Below are 16,933 nucleotides of genomic sequence, written 5' to 3' on the forward strand. Positions count from 1 at the left end.
ACCATATCGAAATCTATGGCTTAGCCATTGTCCACAATGTCCAGCACCCAATGATCGCTGACACTCTCCTGCCATACTGGAAGAAAGCGCCTCAGGCGTCCCCCAACCTGCCCGATGCCCGGGCCACAATGATTGTCAGGACCCATTCTTGAACCCACCCCGGTTCGAAGGGGCAGACTTTTAGGAGAAAAACGGGGCTGAAAACGACGTTTCCTGAAAGAAAAAGACTTGGAATCCATCTTGGGAGAAGAGCGTGAATGCTTCCTCCACCCCTTGCCAGAAGCAGAGCCACCTTTGTAAGGCAAGGCATGTTTCCTCTCCTTAAACGCCTTGGAAAGCATGGAAGGCAACTGATGACCAAACAAACTACGCCCTTCAAAAGGCAGTCTCAGGAGAGCAGATTTCTCCCCAGGATCCGCCTTCCATGACCTCAACCAGAGGGACCTCCGAGCCCCAATCAAAGCTCCCGATGCCAGAGCCGAAGTACGGACCACATCAGAAGACATGTCAGCCAGCAACCTGGCCTGCTGCTCCATGACAGCCAGAAGTTCTGAGCACTCTGAACCTTCCTGAACTGCCACCGCCAGTTTGTCAAAATCCTGCACCAAAGTTTGGGCAGAATAAGCCGAATATATACCCGCTCTGAGGGCCAGATTCTCAGCCGCAAAAGCCCTCTTGAGGCCAGAATCCACCTTACGGTCAGTGGCATCCGTAGGTACACAATCCTCCGGATTGACCGCCGTCTTGCCGATCAGGGTCACCAAAATGGAATCCAGATGAACAGAGGGAGGTAACACATCCTCCCCCTCCAGTAAGTATAGTTTCTGAAGGAATCGTGGCACTTGAGCCTTATCCACATCTTTCCATTCCCGAAACACCATATCCTTCACAGGTCCCTGAAAAGGCATGGCAAACTTAGAAGGTGTTTGATACTGAGGGGACAAATGCAAATCCGATCCCGCAGGCTGAAAAACAGGAAAACCTAAATTGTCCCGGACATGCGACATCACTTCCCACATCTCTTCCCTGGAGACATATTTCCCACCAGAAGAAGTAGATGGAGCGTCATCATCCTCATCTCCCGAAGAGGACCTCTCCGCAGTCCCAGGAGGACGGGCCGCCTGAGAACGACCAGGCCTGGCCACCCCTGCCTGGAGAGCCCGAGAGACAGCCACCTCAATCATGTCCTGAACCTCTTCTCTGGACATGAGTGGCGCAGAAGCCCCTCCCGAAACCTGGCGACCCCCAGGTGTGGAAACTGAAGCATCGCCCTCCTCCCCTGATGAGGAGGAAGAAGAAACAATCCTGCGTCGTTTGGCCGGTACCTTCGGCTTGATATCCAACATAAATGCCATCCACAGGACCCCAACCTAGTTAAATACCAGAGAAAGGCCCTCCTTTGAAAAAGAACCAGCAAATGAAAACACCCAAACAATTACTCAAAAATGGGTTAAAAACGCGGGCAGAACGCCCGTCCTACTGCCAAATTGCCGAAAATTCAAACCGGCACCTCAGCGCGGCTCCGCGAGCCGAGAAACCGGAAACTGTAGCCCCAGCCGCAAAGAGCCGACCGACCTCGTCAGCCGACTCCTAGGACGCGTCTCCATCAGCAGTCGTACTTATTTATTTTTGCTTACAGCTGCAGCAGGCGGCAAGCGGGCCTGCCTTGTCCTGGGCCCTCTATTCAGCAGGAATCAAAATAATGCATTTGTGGCAAACAGAACTCTGATCTGCTCATTCAAGCAGCAACCGGGAAATGTCGTTATTGAGATTCAGTGTATATTTTTTTGTTTTAATGGTTTCTTTTCTCACAACCTGCAGCAGGACTGGGATGGTGTACAAAGAGCAAAATGTAAATATGGTTTCTTTCTCAAATGGGGAATAGACACCTTTCTTCTCTGGTCCCTGGCTGCATGTTATTTTATCTTTAGAGACTCTTTTTGGGGGTGTTGGGGGGAGTTTCAGCTATGGTGAAACTCTTTCCAACTTTATCCAAAGTAGAGCTCTGAAAGTGTGCTGCATTGTATTTCTATTTATACAGCACTGACAAGGCGCTGAAATAGGTTTTGTGAGAATCCTGATTTAATGTTGTTCAAAGCTGTGGATGCTTTGATTGGAAGGAAAGAATATTGATGCAAAAGTGACTAAAATCCATAATGAAAGAATTATAATATTTCTCTGAAACACTGTCTTGTGAGTAGGGAGTTTGGCCCAATGTCCAATAACTCAATATGTTGTTGCTTGCAACTTTCAGCTATCGTTTGTTGATTGACTTAATTTGTGAGCATTCCAGCCATTTGATTTAAGCCATGTCCTCATTTACACAGGCCACGTCCCTTGTGACGGACTCTTGGTAATGCCCCTTCGGGCACACCCCTTTGAGGCCCCCCACTTTTTTAGTCCACTTAAAGCCCTGTCTAGTACACAATCAGCCCACAGCCCTACATGAACGCAAACAGCTGCAGCCCTTTTTGCTCTGCAATTGTTGTTCGCTTATGGGTTTTGCAAAAATGTATTGTCGGTGGGGAGCGGGTGCTGGGCCTTCGTCAATACTTTACACCATTTTGCTCAGCTGGTCAACTGCTGTGCAACATGTACAAAAAAAATGTGACACATGCAATAGATTTCGTATAGACAAAACCTATTGGCTTTGCCACTACTTGTTTTTTTTTGTTGCCCACAGAGATTCTGCTGTGCATGCCTAGCAGCCATCTTGTAATAGATTTTAAAAAACATAAGAAACTCCTCTATAAAGATGACTGCCATGCCTGTGCATGCATGCACAGAAACCATCTTGCAATGGAGATTCATATGTTTTTTTAAACTCCATTACAAGATGGCCACTGCACATACATATGCATAAACTGAGGCTATTTAGTAATAGAAAAAAAAAGATAATAAACTCAATTGCAAGATGGCCTACATGCATGTGCAGAGACAGTGAGTGTGGGTGGTAGAACAACAGAGATGTTACCACAGGTGACTCCTTTAAGCTACATGTAACCTTCCATATACAATGTAATGGCTTAAACGACTACCTTCCAAGCCAACTGCAACGTCTAAAAAAATGCCAGTGTAGGTATGCATGTATGCATGAATATCGATAACATGAGGTTTCCGATTCCCTGGTATAACTGCCTATAAAGCAAAACAAAAAAATGGTTGGTCAGGCTCACAGAAAAAGAACTGATGACGATGATGCTGGCGATTGAATTGAGGAGCTGCAATTTCACTTTCAGCTTTGACAACCTGTGGCCACAGTGACGTCATCTTGTGTGTGCTGGGTAAACTGCTGAAAGTGTTCTGTATCCAGAATTATGTGGATCCAGTAGGATGCCTAGCTAAGAAGTGTTTGGCAAGAATTATCCAGATAAGGACGTATTATTTTTATCTGAAGTCACTTCATGTGGCCCTCTGTAAATCAACATTTTGTGACAAATGATTTATACAGAAAACAAAACCCCTGCAATGTGATCCATTTCCCCATAAAATCTCACTGCCAGCAGAGATCAGGTTGTCATCACATAAAAGGGGTTTCACAAACCACACAGTTGGTCAAAGGACTTTACTCAACTAAAGTTCTGCATTACTCAGAACCCTGAGTTACATCACAACAGAATGCAATTTGACTTGAATAATATTCAGTGTTTCATGGGCTATTGCTAATTCATTATTTCACTTTGAGACAGGCTACTGTTAAAGACAGCTACAGTTAGGAATAACTGCCAAAGCTAGGATAATGCACTCTGTACATAATTGGGTTGTTGTCATGAAGACCCTGAGGAGGACAACACACTCATAACTCACCCCAAGGCATCCTCCTCCTAGCAATTTAAAGGAATAGGCGGAGTGTGCATAACAACTGCTTCGCAAACTGACCTTTAGTCCATTCTGCCCCCACTCCTAATACAAGTCTTTAAGGCCTCCCCTGGGGCTGTGTCTCTGTCGTCTGGGGGTCTCTTTGTTGCCCATAGCAGCAGAGAAGGTGGTTTTCAGTTTCAGCATAATCAGCACTACACGGCAGGTGTAGAAAAAGTCAAAGGCAACTGTAGGAGACCTAAGCAGGCGAGTGCAGTATCTGCAGCAGACAATGGCCACATCTCACCTTGAGCGCAAGATCAGCACGCCCAGTAGGACTTGTTAAGAAAAGTTCTGCTGATTTAGTAGAAGGTTATCTTAAAACGGAAAAAGGCATTGCATCTCGAAACAGTGGAAATATTATTGGAGGGGTGTTTTGAGAACAGAATGGTATTCTAAAAGCTGAATCCTATGCATGTGTTAGGATGGTGAACGCCACCCAAGGATATAACTGCAGCATGGGCCACGTGTGTACTGACATATCACATGGATGCCATAGCCGTCAAAAGGGAGCTTGGGTCCATGATGCAGTCAACATTCTCCTCGTCCCAGATCATCTGGTTTCTACAAGTCTATTGCACCACATCCCTTTCTACGGCCACTGACCTCGCCTCTACAGACTCATCTGCACTTCCTTGTTTCTGATTTCAAATTGGCATCACTTTATTTCACCTCCTGAGTCACGCCCCCCAGATGTGCCACAAACACCTCTGCATGTTTAGTGCGCAAAACGTGTTCTATGCCAAACCCCTGTAAAGCTGTTTTCTGTGTGTATTACCTACAATTCACGCTCATACCCTCATCTTTTGGAGATGCAGATCCGGTTCTGCTATTTTTGTATACTTTCCTTCTAAAATCTAGCATGCTTAACGCAAAGCTGCTAACTTTCACCAAAGTGAAATGTAGCTACATTTAAAACACACTCCCTCGGCCTATTGTAAAGAATGCACTGAATTTACGTTGCCTAATTTACTCAGTTTAAATTCTGCGGTGGCGAAGTTCACCCACTAACAGCACTGTATATAAAAAGTACGCTTTTTTATCCCTCCCACTCAATCCACAGTTTACAAAGAATTAAAACAGACAGCAGATCGACTGCATTTAATACCATTTTAAAACAGTAACGAATAATATTGTATAGGCAATGATGCAACGTGTTATCATTACGTACCTTTGGCAAAAATCTGCCAGCGATTGTTGCTGAAAGGCATGCGAATCAGTAGTCAAGTCCCTTCAGCACTCTGGACTGCAGAGAGTTAAGTGTACTTCAACCTACTTATTAACCAGATCATAAGACGCCATACATAACACAAGTAAAACATTAGCCGCATGCCTAGTCATGAACAATCGTCTCCTATCTGGGAGCTGTGAAGGCGACAATGGCCAAAATACCAAGCTTGCCACGCGGGACTTAGCACTCCCCCTGCGTGATGAAGAACAGGACTAGAGATTTGTGCTATGGATGCCAGCTGCAAGAGCCTCCTCGGTAAAAAAAACATAATAAAGCCAACCACACAGTACACACGCTTGCTGGGCACCGACCTTTCCTGCTTAGACTCCATTCATGTGAACAGACTGGCTGAGACAGACGATGGCCAGTGGTAGGTGTTAGTAAGCTTGTTTCTAAACGTGTTCCTGCTTCGTTTCATAACAGCGCCCTCGAGGGCAAGTCTGGGCACCAACTGATTGCTCCAATGGCTGGCATCAATAAAGATAACATTTACCAATGTCCAATTCCAAGGAAGTGAAAGCAGGAGCTGTGGGCAAAGTAGGCAGGTAACGCTTGACAAGTCACATGAATTGTTTCAAGAGTTTTCAAGTTGTCTTAACTTACATTGAATTCTGGTGCCGCAAAAGCACTAATGCCCTTGCACAGGAGAAGTGGAATGGACAACTGAACAGGTGTGTGCATAGCTTGCACTAGAAAACTCCGTGGCAGGTATACAAAGAGAAACCCGAGAGACGGTCACTGTATCGATTTACAAAGCACTGGCGCATCCCCCTCGTGAATGTTAATAAGGTGTGAAACATGGCTCAACAGATGTAATTCTATATCTTGCTAGCTTGATAACATTTCAATAGAGGTTCAATTCAATAAGGTGCATATAAACAACAGAAATGGAGAAAAATGAATCTGCTACATTTTGTTTACTTTTATTCCATACAAGAATTCCAACTACTATGGTTTCCATCTTGTGAACAATTGGGTTACTGGATGAAGTGGGTGAAAGCACTCTCAAGCAACAGCCACAATCCTGTCGGAGTGAGCCACAAAAAGTAACTAAATTAACCCGTGCTTCACCCGGCAGTAGCTTGCCACCAAAGTAGTCAGGCTTAACTAAGAGGCAATGTGTAAAGTATTTATGCAGCACACAAAACAGTAATGAAGTAAAAACACATCACAATAAAAAGCCTATCTAGAAAAATCAAGTATGTTTTAATAAATAAAATAATACCAGAACAACAAAAATTCATTCAGTAGAACTGGAGATATACCATTTCAAAGTTGTAGGTAAAAGTAGCAACAAAAAGCGCAGAATGGTAGCTGTGGTTATCTGGTCACGCTGGACTGGTCCAAAGTCCTAAGTTCACGCCGACTGCGATGGAGTGCAGGCCGGGTACAGACCAAATTGAGCCTGCTGGACAGTGTAACTGATTGCTCTTGAGTTGAGATGCGAGGTCCTGTGTCATGCTGCGTTGAATTGCATTGGTTCCGATGGGGCTGCCAATCGGGGGTTGCGAGGTGCTGAGTCAAGTTGCGTCAGGCTGAGTGTGTTCCAATGAGGGAGCCGATCAGGAGCTGCATGATGTTGCGTCGTATTGTGTAGGGTCTGAAGAGTTTTCAGGTGTGCGCCATTCATTGTGTTGCTCTGCATCAGTTCCGATGAAGCTTTGAGCTGTGCGGCGATGCTTTGCAGAGCTTTATGCTGCTTTGCGTAGGCTCTGATGAGCTTTCAGCATCACTTGGCTTCGGGTCCAATGAAGCTGGCACCTGTGCGACAAGGCTTTGCTTTGCTCGGTGTCAGTTTTGATGAACCTGGCAACCGTGTGCAAAAGCTTTGTGTTGGGTTTGATGGAACCTTCTGTAAGGCAAGGAGGAGTTCTGTCTGATGCCAGTCAAGGGTCCAGGACCTGGGGAGGAAACCTCTTGGGGATCAGGGACTCTCTCGAGAAGAGGCTAGCAGGGCTCAGTCATGTCCAGTTGCAGGTCCAGTGCAGACTGGCAGCTGGGCAGTTGCTAGGAGGCCTCTGGAGCTTGTTGTATCCCTGTAGCTGAGAACAGGAGGCCAGCCAGCTTGTCCTTTGAGTCACTCTGATGTTCCAGGTTCTAGGCTTCCTTTCTCATGCATCAGGGAAGCTGGGAAGTCCTTCCAGCAGCAGGTCAGCAGAGCAGTCCTTCTTGTGAGTCTTCCACCAATCCAGAAGTGATCTGATAAGTGGTTCAAGAGGTCCAATATTTATTGCCTGATGCCAGCCTTTGAAGTGGGGGGGCAACTCCATATACACTCACCTCTGGTTCTTGAAAGTTCCTTTCTTCTCCTGTCAAGGCTTCAAGTAGTCTAGGGTGACAGAAAACTGGTGTTTAGTTTTTTGTGTGTGCTGGAGGCAGCACTTTGAAATGTAAGCAAGGCAGGGTACAACTCTGCCCCAACCACTCTGGCAGGATGGCCCATCCTGCCAACATCATGCCTCCCCCTTTATCTTACTGTCCAGGAGGAAGATGCAAAGGCCAATAGCTAAGGTAATCAGAGTCACGTGACCCAGAACACTGGCAGAAGACACAAATGGTTAGGCCAAGAAAATGGCAGTTTTCCAACAGTGGCATTTTCAGAATTGTTAATTACAATCTGACTTTGCCATTAAAGAGGATTTTAAATTACAATACATTTGAGTGTAAACACAATTTCCCTATCTGCTCCCAAACTTAAGTTATCATTTTAAGTGTAATAAGATAACCCAATGTTATCCTACGGAATAGATACGCCGTGCAATAGTGAAAAATAACTTTAAGAGTTTTTCACTACCAGGATATGTAAAACTTATACTTAAATGTATCTTGTTTTTTTAAATACAATGCACTCTGCGTTTTGGGCTGTTAGGCCTACCTTAGAGGTGACTTATATGGTTTAAAAAGGCCTGGAGAAAGGTTTATTGCCAGGTCTAGTCGGCAGTTTAAAACTGCACACAGGCCACAATGGCAGGCCTCTACATGTTTAAAAGGTCTACTGGTGCAATTAATTCTGCAGGCCCACTAGTAGCATTTAATTGATAGGCCCTCAGTATATGTAGTACCACTTTTCTAGCAATTTAGAACTAAAGTAAATGTGCCAATCAGGTGTAGACTAACTTTACCATGCTTTAGGGAGAGAGCACAAGCACTTTAGAACTGGTTTGCAGTAATAAAGTGTGCGGTTCTAAAGCCAAGAAATTCAGCAAAACAGGAAGGATGAAGGCAAAATGTTTGGGGGGTACTACTATCCAAAGGTGTCAGGTCTACCAGCTCCATACTGCAGAGGATCCCATTCAAAAACAAATTAGCTAATTTATGTATTGTTGTTTTCTGCCTATGTTTGTAAACATTTTCTAGGATTTAAGCTGCAGAATTGTGCTTTAGAAAACATAAATCAAAGGGAAGTTTTGAAGCATAATCCTGTTGCCATCTACTCACTCCTTTGAACAGTCCTTAAGAGTATGGCAAATTGTACCTATACATTTAACTTTTTCTCCTTTTCTGTGTGGACGGCACTCTTCCCTAAAATCCCTAAATATATGGGGAATTTGGAGGCACCTCTCACCCACTTTGCATTCATAAGCTAACCATTTTTTTCTGGACAAAAATTATATGTGCAAATAGAGTGAGAAGTGTTACTGGGAATGGTCTCAAAGTGATTACTTTATCAATTTTCCAAGCACTACTAATAATGCCTCTCTTTTGCCTCATTTGAAGACAAGCATTTTACCACCCTTTTACTGAACACACCACTACCGACTTACCACAATTGTATGTGGAATGCTTTAATGTTTGGGGGGGAGATGGGGAGTAGAGGTCGGAAATTTCTGAAATTTTGATGCTTTGAATCAGGGTTTCAGAATTCGTTTTTTTGCAGCCCCAAACTACATTGTTGATTGCAAAATGTGTTCTGAATCTAACCCACAGTGTATATATTTTTGTACATTTAAATCACATAAGACATCAGGGAACCTTACTGTAAGTCAACCCACAGCACACTACTTATCTTAGCCGAGGGGAGGCAAAACACTTAGTGGATCTTGCTAGAATCCTTGCCCATAACTGACAGCTGTCTTCAATTTTGAAATCAACAAAATGAACACCACAAACCAAGAGTAGGCTGGAATATGCTATTTATTACACAAGTAGAAAAAGTCCAAACTGGGGTATGTAACTATAGGAAGTTGACTCTTCATATGATATATCAAAATGAGATATATTGTGCAGAGTCCAGGGGTTCCCTTACTAGTGGATAGGGAGCTTGCTCTAGCAAACCCAAGGTGCTCCATTAGGGGGTAGTGTAGTTGAACAGCCTTAGGCTTATTAGAGAGGAGTGTGAGACATCTGCAAATACTCTCACAGTCAATAAATGAGATACACAACTCAAGTTGGAGATCACCACCAATTTACAAAAATAACAAGTATCTTTATATATGTTTTGGCACCACAATCAATACGTTCAGGTAAGTACGTTCTTCAAGAGAAATCTTTACAGTTTTGAAAAGTCAGTAGTGCAGTTTTTGGAAGCTGTAATGTTATTCTATGGAGAAAAAACAAATACAGCAAACAAGTACAGTACAGCAACTTACGAGACCAATCTCCCAGACTTAAGGTGAGGACTGGTCAAGTGTTGGGTCCACACTAACAGGTCACACAAGGTGGCATTGGGGCAGCTGGGTGCAGAGGTGTGGTATGGCGTTGAGTGCCCAATGTTAGTCAATGGAGATCAGTCCAGTTGCAAAGAGGCTGCAGATTTGGACAGGGAGTCCAGTCAAGGAGAAACAACAGGTGAGTTCAAGTCTTGAAATGCTCGGGGACCTGGGGATACCTCAAGTCCTCTTCTCCACGGGCCGGGGACGAGGGGTGCTGTGGTGTCCTGAGGTGCATGCGGTTGATGGGGCCTGCGTACAAAGGCTGCAAGTGGCATTGGTGAGTCCACAGTGGGCAAGTCCAAGGTGGGCTTTTTCTCTGGAGGGCTGGGGAACCACGTTGGCACCGCTGGCCCACTTCAACTCGGCAGCACGGGTGCAGTGGTGCTTTCCGGTGTCAAGTTTTCTATGGTCCAGAGTCTTTGCCGTTGTCTTGGGGCGCTGCTCCACAGGAGTTCCTGGGTCTTTGTTGAAGGCAGGCAAGCCTCCCAGGTTTTGGAGGCACATCAGCTTGCAGGGTGAGCCAACTGTGGTGCAAATCAGTAGGAACTGCACACAGGATGGCAAGGCTGGGGCCAGGTCAGGTGCTTCTTCCTTGGGCTTTGCTTTTGCGACTCTTGGGTGTCCTTCATCTTAGTAGATCAGCATGTATCTGTTTTCCTGGTGCCAGGAGCTCCCCGAAATACTGGATGTAGGGATGTTTCTGGAAATGTAGTGTAGTAGCCAGTGGGCTATTTACCCCGGGGGTCACTACACTCCCTATACGACCACTTCGTGTGGGAAGTGGGAATAACCCTGTCCCAGAGTTCCTAAACTTGCCAACACCAAGATGGCAGATTTCTAAATGCTGTGTCCACATCAGGCAGCTCAGCTTGTGGGTGGGACTGACCTGAGGGGTGGACACACCTCTCTGAATACTAAATTTCCTACCTGTCCCAGTGCCAAATAGGCTCTGGGGCAATGGGCTCAGCATCTCTCTTGTGAATGAAACGAGATCTGCATTCCAAGAGTGGTGGGATTCTTTGAAGCCCCCTGCCTTGGAATGTAGAGTCGCAGGTCAACCTGTTGGGTGGTGTGTGTAAATACCTCTCTGAGAGTAAGCTTGGTTTATGATTTCCCAATGGAAAAGGCTCTCACCCTTGAGAGGGTCAGACTTGTGTCTGGTGGTGGAAAGCTGGCTAAAACTGGTCAGTCCACACACGGGTCGATGGTAGGTTTTCATGGGGCACCTCTAAGATGCCCTCTCGGTGCATGTATTAAGAAAACCATCACTGGCATCAAAGAGAGCTTGTTAATACAAGATGTCTGATACAAACATCTCTGTTTTCAGTGACGCCATCATGTAGCTGGGGAACTTGTAGTGACCAGTGTCTTCCACATGTACTTAAAATTGCTTCCCTGTTCACTCACTATGTCTAAGAATCGACAGAGACACAGCAGGGGCATATCTGCTCTTGCTGATATGTCCTCACAGGTAATATAATGCACCCTGTCTCAGGGTGACATATATATTGCATGAATGTTAGGGGACATGGCATACAAGCTGTGTGACATGTAGTGTTTTCACTTTTAGCTGCACCAAGACACGCAGCCTGCAATGGCTGTCTGCATGTGCTAAGTAAGGGGAACCTGAGGGTTGCACAATATATTCTGCAGCCCTTGTGAACTTTCTTTGGTACCCATGCCCTAGGTACCAGGGGTACCATTTACTAGGGACTTACAGGGGGGCAAAAGGTATTGCTAATTGAAGAACAATTTCACAGTTTTAGGGAAAGAGATCTGTCTCTGGGGATCTTGTTGGCAGTAACCCAGTGAGCTTTCAGTCATAACTGCATCGAATACCAGGCAAAAAAGTGGGAGTGACCAGTTCAGAAAGGGGCACTTATCTACAGTGGCCTTGCTGTTTATGTTCAAGTAAGACAAATCATCTTGCTAATTAGTTGTATTTTCTTTTTTCTTCTCCTGATGTCACCTATTTATCTTTGACTATCCAAGTAAGGACTCTGATGAACCAAAATCTTCCTATAAGCTTCTTCAAAAGCAAATAGTTTGAGAAACCTAAAGCAAGTATGCTCCTGAGGATGTATGGACATCTGTTTTGGACGGCAGTCATAAATAACTGCTCAATAAATTATATATATATTTTTTAATTCATGGATGTTCCTAAATGTTTGTCTATTAGAGAAGGCATTTGCTCTTTGAACTGATTGCCAGTTGCCAAGCGTGTAAAGTTTAATGTGGTTTGTCTTGTTCACACAGCTATCAATTGCCAGGGGCCGAGGCATTTGAGAATGGCCTTCCAATGGTGCATGCCCAGTAGAGAGTTAAGGTCTGCCTCTCTCAAAACGGCTTTCAGATGCCAGGTGAGGTAGACGTTACTCTTGCATGGCTGCTGCCAGGCTGTGGAACTCCCTTCCCACCCACATTGCAAGCTTGCCCTCTCATGCTGCCTTTCGTACTCTTTAAATCCTGGCTGCTTTCCTCTTGTGAAGAGTAGGTCCTGTATCTTTCTTGTAGGAGGGTTCTCTGGTTAGATATATATATATATATATATATATATATATATACAATTGCAATTAAACATAAATACAACCTCAAAGAGCAAACCATATGTCCCAGACCCAGAATAACCAAATAACACTGTCTGTCAAAGATAACAGTCATACCAGACGTGTACACAGTAATGTTAGTACTTACAAAACTCTCCTATCCGCGATTGTACTTTGAAAATACAGACCTCGGCTAACCCTGTTCAATGCCCAGCTCCATCCTTCGCTTGTAGGCTCACCTGAAGGTGCACTAAAGACCAGTTGTCACATTCTTGTGCCTCTGTCTGATCAGTTTTTGATACCATTCACATTCACATTCACAGCCACCAAACCAAGAGGTGAATGACAACCAAGCAGAATGAAGATCTGAGTGAGAAATTGTAATTATATTAACCAGAACACTCTTGAGGATATAGTTTCCAACCACAATGGTCTCTTAAATCTGTGGTCATTTGTACCTTATACTTTACTACCACAATACAGATCATGAATAAGTGCACCCTTAAAACTGAAAAAAAGAAAACAAACTTTGCTCCATGGCGCTTAAGATTTTAAAAAGAAGCAAGGAAATTGATCAGAGCCAATGAACAGTAAAGGAGACATACTTCTCTGCAAACCACGTGGAAAATCTCTGAAGAGAGCGCAATTAATGCAAAACACAAAGCCAAAGCTTTCTTTGTGTCTCTATTACCTTACCTCTCTCAGCCTTTTCCCCCTTACCACTCCCCTCTTGCTCATTTCTCCCTCTACCTCACATCTAACTCGATACCTCGCCTTTCTCTTTCTACCCCACCCCACCCCTCTCTCTCACTAACCTCTTAATTTACCTCACTATTAGTTCACTACCTCAACTCTGCGCCTCCAGTTTGTCTCAATCTACTTCTGTTCCTTTTCTTTTCCTTCACCTCCTCTCAATATATCTTACTTCTTTCTGGCTACCTCTATTCTCTGTCTCAACCACTTTTTCTCCATTATCAACTTCTCTTTCTCTCTCAAATATCTCCCTCTTTCTATCACAAATACCTCTCTCTGAACCACATTCTCAATTTCAAAACACCCCTTCCAACTCAACTATTTCTTGCAACCTTTTTCTTTACGTCTCTATACCTCACCATCTCTTCCTCTGTTTGTGTGTCACAACTCTCTATCACCATACACATCTCACCATCTTACTCTAGTTAATGTAAGACTCTCAAGTTTATTTTCACTCCACACCACATTTCTTTCTACCACTCACCCATTTACCTTTCTCTCTTTACCAGATCTGTTTCTCTATACAGCTTCTCATTTTGCTCTCTCTCTCTACCTTTCATCTCTTTGTTTCCCTCAAGTCCCTCGAGCTACCTCTACCTCTTGCTGCCTTTAACTCTTTCTAATTGGTCTCTTTTTATACATCACCTCTTTCTCTACCTTACTGAATGGAGCACTGTACTATCCTGTCTCTCTATACATTTCTTTCTCCCTATCTCTGCCTGTCTCTACCACACTCCAAAACTTTACCTATTTCTCTCTCTTTCTATGCTTACATCTGAATCTCTATACCTCTCCTTATCTTTCCTTCTGGCCATCTCACCTTTATTTTGCTTTTCTCCCTGACACACCTTTTTACATAATCTCAATCTCTACCCTCTTCTTCCTCTACGTTGTCTCTCATTATACTGTTCTTTTTATGTCTGTATGCTGCATGTCCCGTTTCTCTTACACTATAGAGTCACAGGTAAATGTCTAGATAGAGAAGTGCACACATAAAAAGGAGCAGAGGGACAAGACTGGCAAAGAAAAATGAGGAGAAATAGGAGAACGTTATTACATTCTAAACGATGGAATTGTGAACTACCTCAGGGCAACGCTCTGGTTTCCACTGTTGCAGAAAAATGCCAGAAGTGAAGGGGATATATTTGTGATTTAAAAAAATGCACCTAAAGCAACAATCTTAAACAATATGTGCAAGTCTTACTTTAATATTAGTCCACTAAACATCTAACAAGTCACCCTTAACATGTTTTTCCGACAACGGGAATAACAAGCTGGTAAAACACTGAACTGCACAAAAAATGCTGTGCGTAAAACAAACCTAGATTCAAACTCAAAATGAAATGGCGGTATCAATGCTTGTTCAAGCTTTCTTTTGGTACTGTTTGGCTGGTAGGGAAGAGGCAGCTTAAGCTTTTGTATGTTTTTGAATGCCCCTGTTTCTGAAGGTTTAACATATAATTCAATATTGTTTTGGCATCACGAGAAGCCTTAAGATGTCACTGTAGGAAAGTACCATGTTGCCTGGCATGTTACCCCCATTTTTCACTGTATATATGTTGTTTTAGTTGTATGTGTCACTGGGACCCTGCCAGCCAGGGCCCCAGTGCTCATAAGTGTGCCTGAATGTGTTACCTGTGTTATGACTAACTGTCTCACTGAGGCTCTGCTAATCAGAACCTCAGTGGTTATGCTCTCTCATTTCTTTCAAATTGTCACTAACAGGCTAGTGACCAATTTTACCAATTTGCATTGGCATACTGGAACACCCTTATAATTCCCTAGTATATGGTACTGAGGTACCCAGGGTATTGGGGTTCCAGGAGATCCCTATGGGCTGCAGCATTTCTTTTGCCACCCATAGGGAGCTCTGACAATTCTTACACAGGCCTGCCACTGCAGCCTGAGTGAAATAACGTCCATGTTATTTCACAGCCATTTTACACTGCACTTAAGTAACTTATAAGTCACCTATATGTCTAACCTTTACCTGGTAAAGGTTGGGTGCTAAGTTACTTAGTGTGTGGACACCCTGGCACTAGCCAAGGTGCCCCCACATTGTTCAGGGCCAATTCCCCGGACTTTGTGAGTGCGGGGACACCATTACACGCGTGCACTACATATAGGTCACTACCTATGTGTAGCTTCACAATTGTAACTTCGAATATGGCCATGTAACATGTCTAAGATCATGGAATTGCCCCCTCTATGCCATCCTGGCATTGTTGGTGCAATCCCATGATCCCACGGGTCTCTAGCACAGACCCTGGCACTGCCAAACTGCCTTTCCCGGGGTTTCACTGCAGCTGCTGCTGCTGCCGACCCCTCAGACAGGTTTCTGCCCTCCTGGGGTCCAGCCAGGCCTGGCCCAGGAAGGCAGAACAAAGGACTTCCTCAGAGAGAGGGTGTTACACCCTCTCCCTTTGGAAAATGGTGTTAGGGCTGGGGAGGAGTAGCCTCCCCCAGCCTCTGGAAATGCTTTCATGGGCACAGATGGTGCCCATTTCTGCATAAGCCAGTCTACACCGGTTCAGGGACCCCTCAGCCCTGCTCTGGCGCGAAACTGGACAAAGGAAAGGGGAGTGACCACTCCCCTGACCTGCACCTCCCCTGGGAGGTGCCCAGAGCTCCTCCAGTGTGCTCCAGACCTCTGCCATCTTGGTGACGTCAGAGACTCCTTCTGATAGGCTCCTTCAGGTGTTGCTAGCCTATCTTCTCTCCTAAGTAGCCAAACCCTCTTTTCTGGCTATTTAGGGTCTCTGCTTTGGGGAATTCCTTAGATAACAAATGCAAGAGCTCATCCGAGTTCCTCTGCATCTCTCTCTTCACCTTCTGCCAAGGAATCGACTGCTGACCGCGCTGGAAGCCTGCAAAACTGCAACAAAGTAGCGAAGACGACTACTGCAACTCTGTAACGCTGATGCTGCCGCCTTCTCGACTGCTTTCCTGGTGGTGCATGCTGTGGGGGTAGTCTGCCTCCTCTCTGCACTAGAAACTCAGAAGAAATCTCCCGTGGGTCGACGGAATCGTCCCCCTGCAACCGCAGGCACCAAAGAACTGCATCACCGGTCCCCTGGGTCTCCTCTCAGCACGACGAGCGAGGTCCCTTGAATCCAGCAACTCTGTCCAAGTGACTCCCACAGTCCAGTGACTCTTCAGTCCAAGTTTGGTGGAGGTAAGTCCTTGCCTCCCCTCACCAGACTGCATTGCTGGGAACCGCGTCTTTTGCAGCTACTCCGGCCTCTGTGCACTTCCGGCGGAAATCCTTTGTGCACAGCCAAGCCTGGGTCCACGGCACTCTAACCTGCATTGCACGACCTCCTAAGTTGTCCTCCTGCGACGTGGGACTCCTTTGTGCGACTTCGGGTGAGCACCGTTTCACTCCACTTCGTAGTGCCTGTTCCGGCACTTCTGCGGGTGCTGCCTGCTTCTGAGAGGGCTCCTTGTCTTGCTCGACGCCCCCTCTGTCCGCAGACGCAATTGGCGACATCCTGGTCCCTCCTGGGCCACAGCAGCATCCAAAAACCCTAACCGCATGACTTGCAGCTAGCAAGGCTTGTTTGCGGTCTTTCTTCAGGAAAACACTTCTGCACGACTCTCCACGGCGTGAGGGATCCGTCCTCCAAAGGGGAAGTCTCTAGCCCTTGTCGTTCCTGCAGAATCCTCAGCTTCTACATCCCAGTAGCAGCTTCTTTGCATCCACAGCAGGTATTTCCTGGGCATCTGCCCATCTCCGACTTGCTTGTGACTTTTGGACTTGGTCCCCTTGTCCCACAGGTACCCTCGTTTGGAAATCCAGCGTTGTTGCATTGCTGATTTGTGTCTTTCCTGCAGAATTCCCCTATCACGACTTCTGAGTCCTTTGGGGAACTTTAGTGCACTTTGCACTCACT

The 16,933-nt window shown here is 45.3% G+C and overlaps 1 protein-coding gene across 2 annotated transcripts in view; it reads right to left on the reverse strand.

Moving 5' to 3' along the window:
- GLB1L2 (galactosidase beta 1 like 2) overlaps nucleotides 1-16,933 on the reverse strand; it is a 746,782-nt gene that overhangs the window by 702,698 nt on the left and 27,151 nt on the right. Inside the window, exon 1 of one of the 2 annotated variants that reach the window (XM_069224447.1) lies at nucleotides 5,030-5,102. The exons of the other annotated variant lie outside the window; for it this stretch is intronic. The gene's annotated coding sequence lies outside the window, so the exon portion shown is untranslated. Of the gene's footprint in view, nucleotides 1-5,029; nucleotides 5,103-16,933 lie in introns of those variants that run through there. 2 annotated transcript variants of the gene reach the window in all.

The sequence above is a fragment of the Pleurodeles waltl genome, chromosome 3_1 (assembly GCF_031143425.1).
Source record: "Pleurodeles waltl isolate 20211129_DDA chromosome 3_1, aPleWal1.hap1.20221129, whole genome shotgun sequence".
In the NCBI taxonomy this organism is placed as follows: domain Eukaryota; kingdom Metazoa; phylum Chordata; class Amphibia; order Caudata; family Salamandridae; genus Pleurodeles; species Pleurodeles waltl.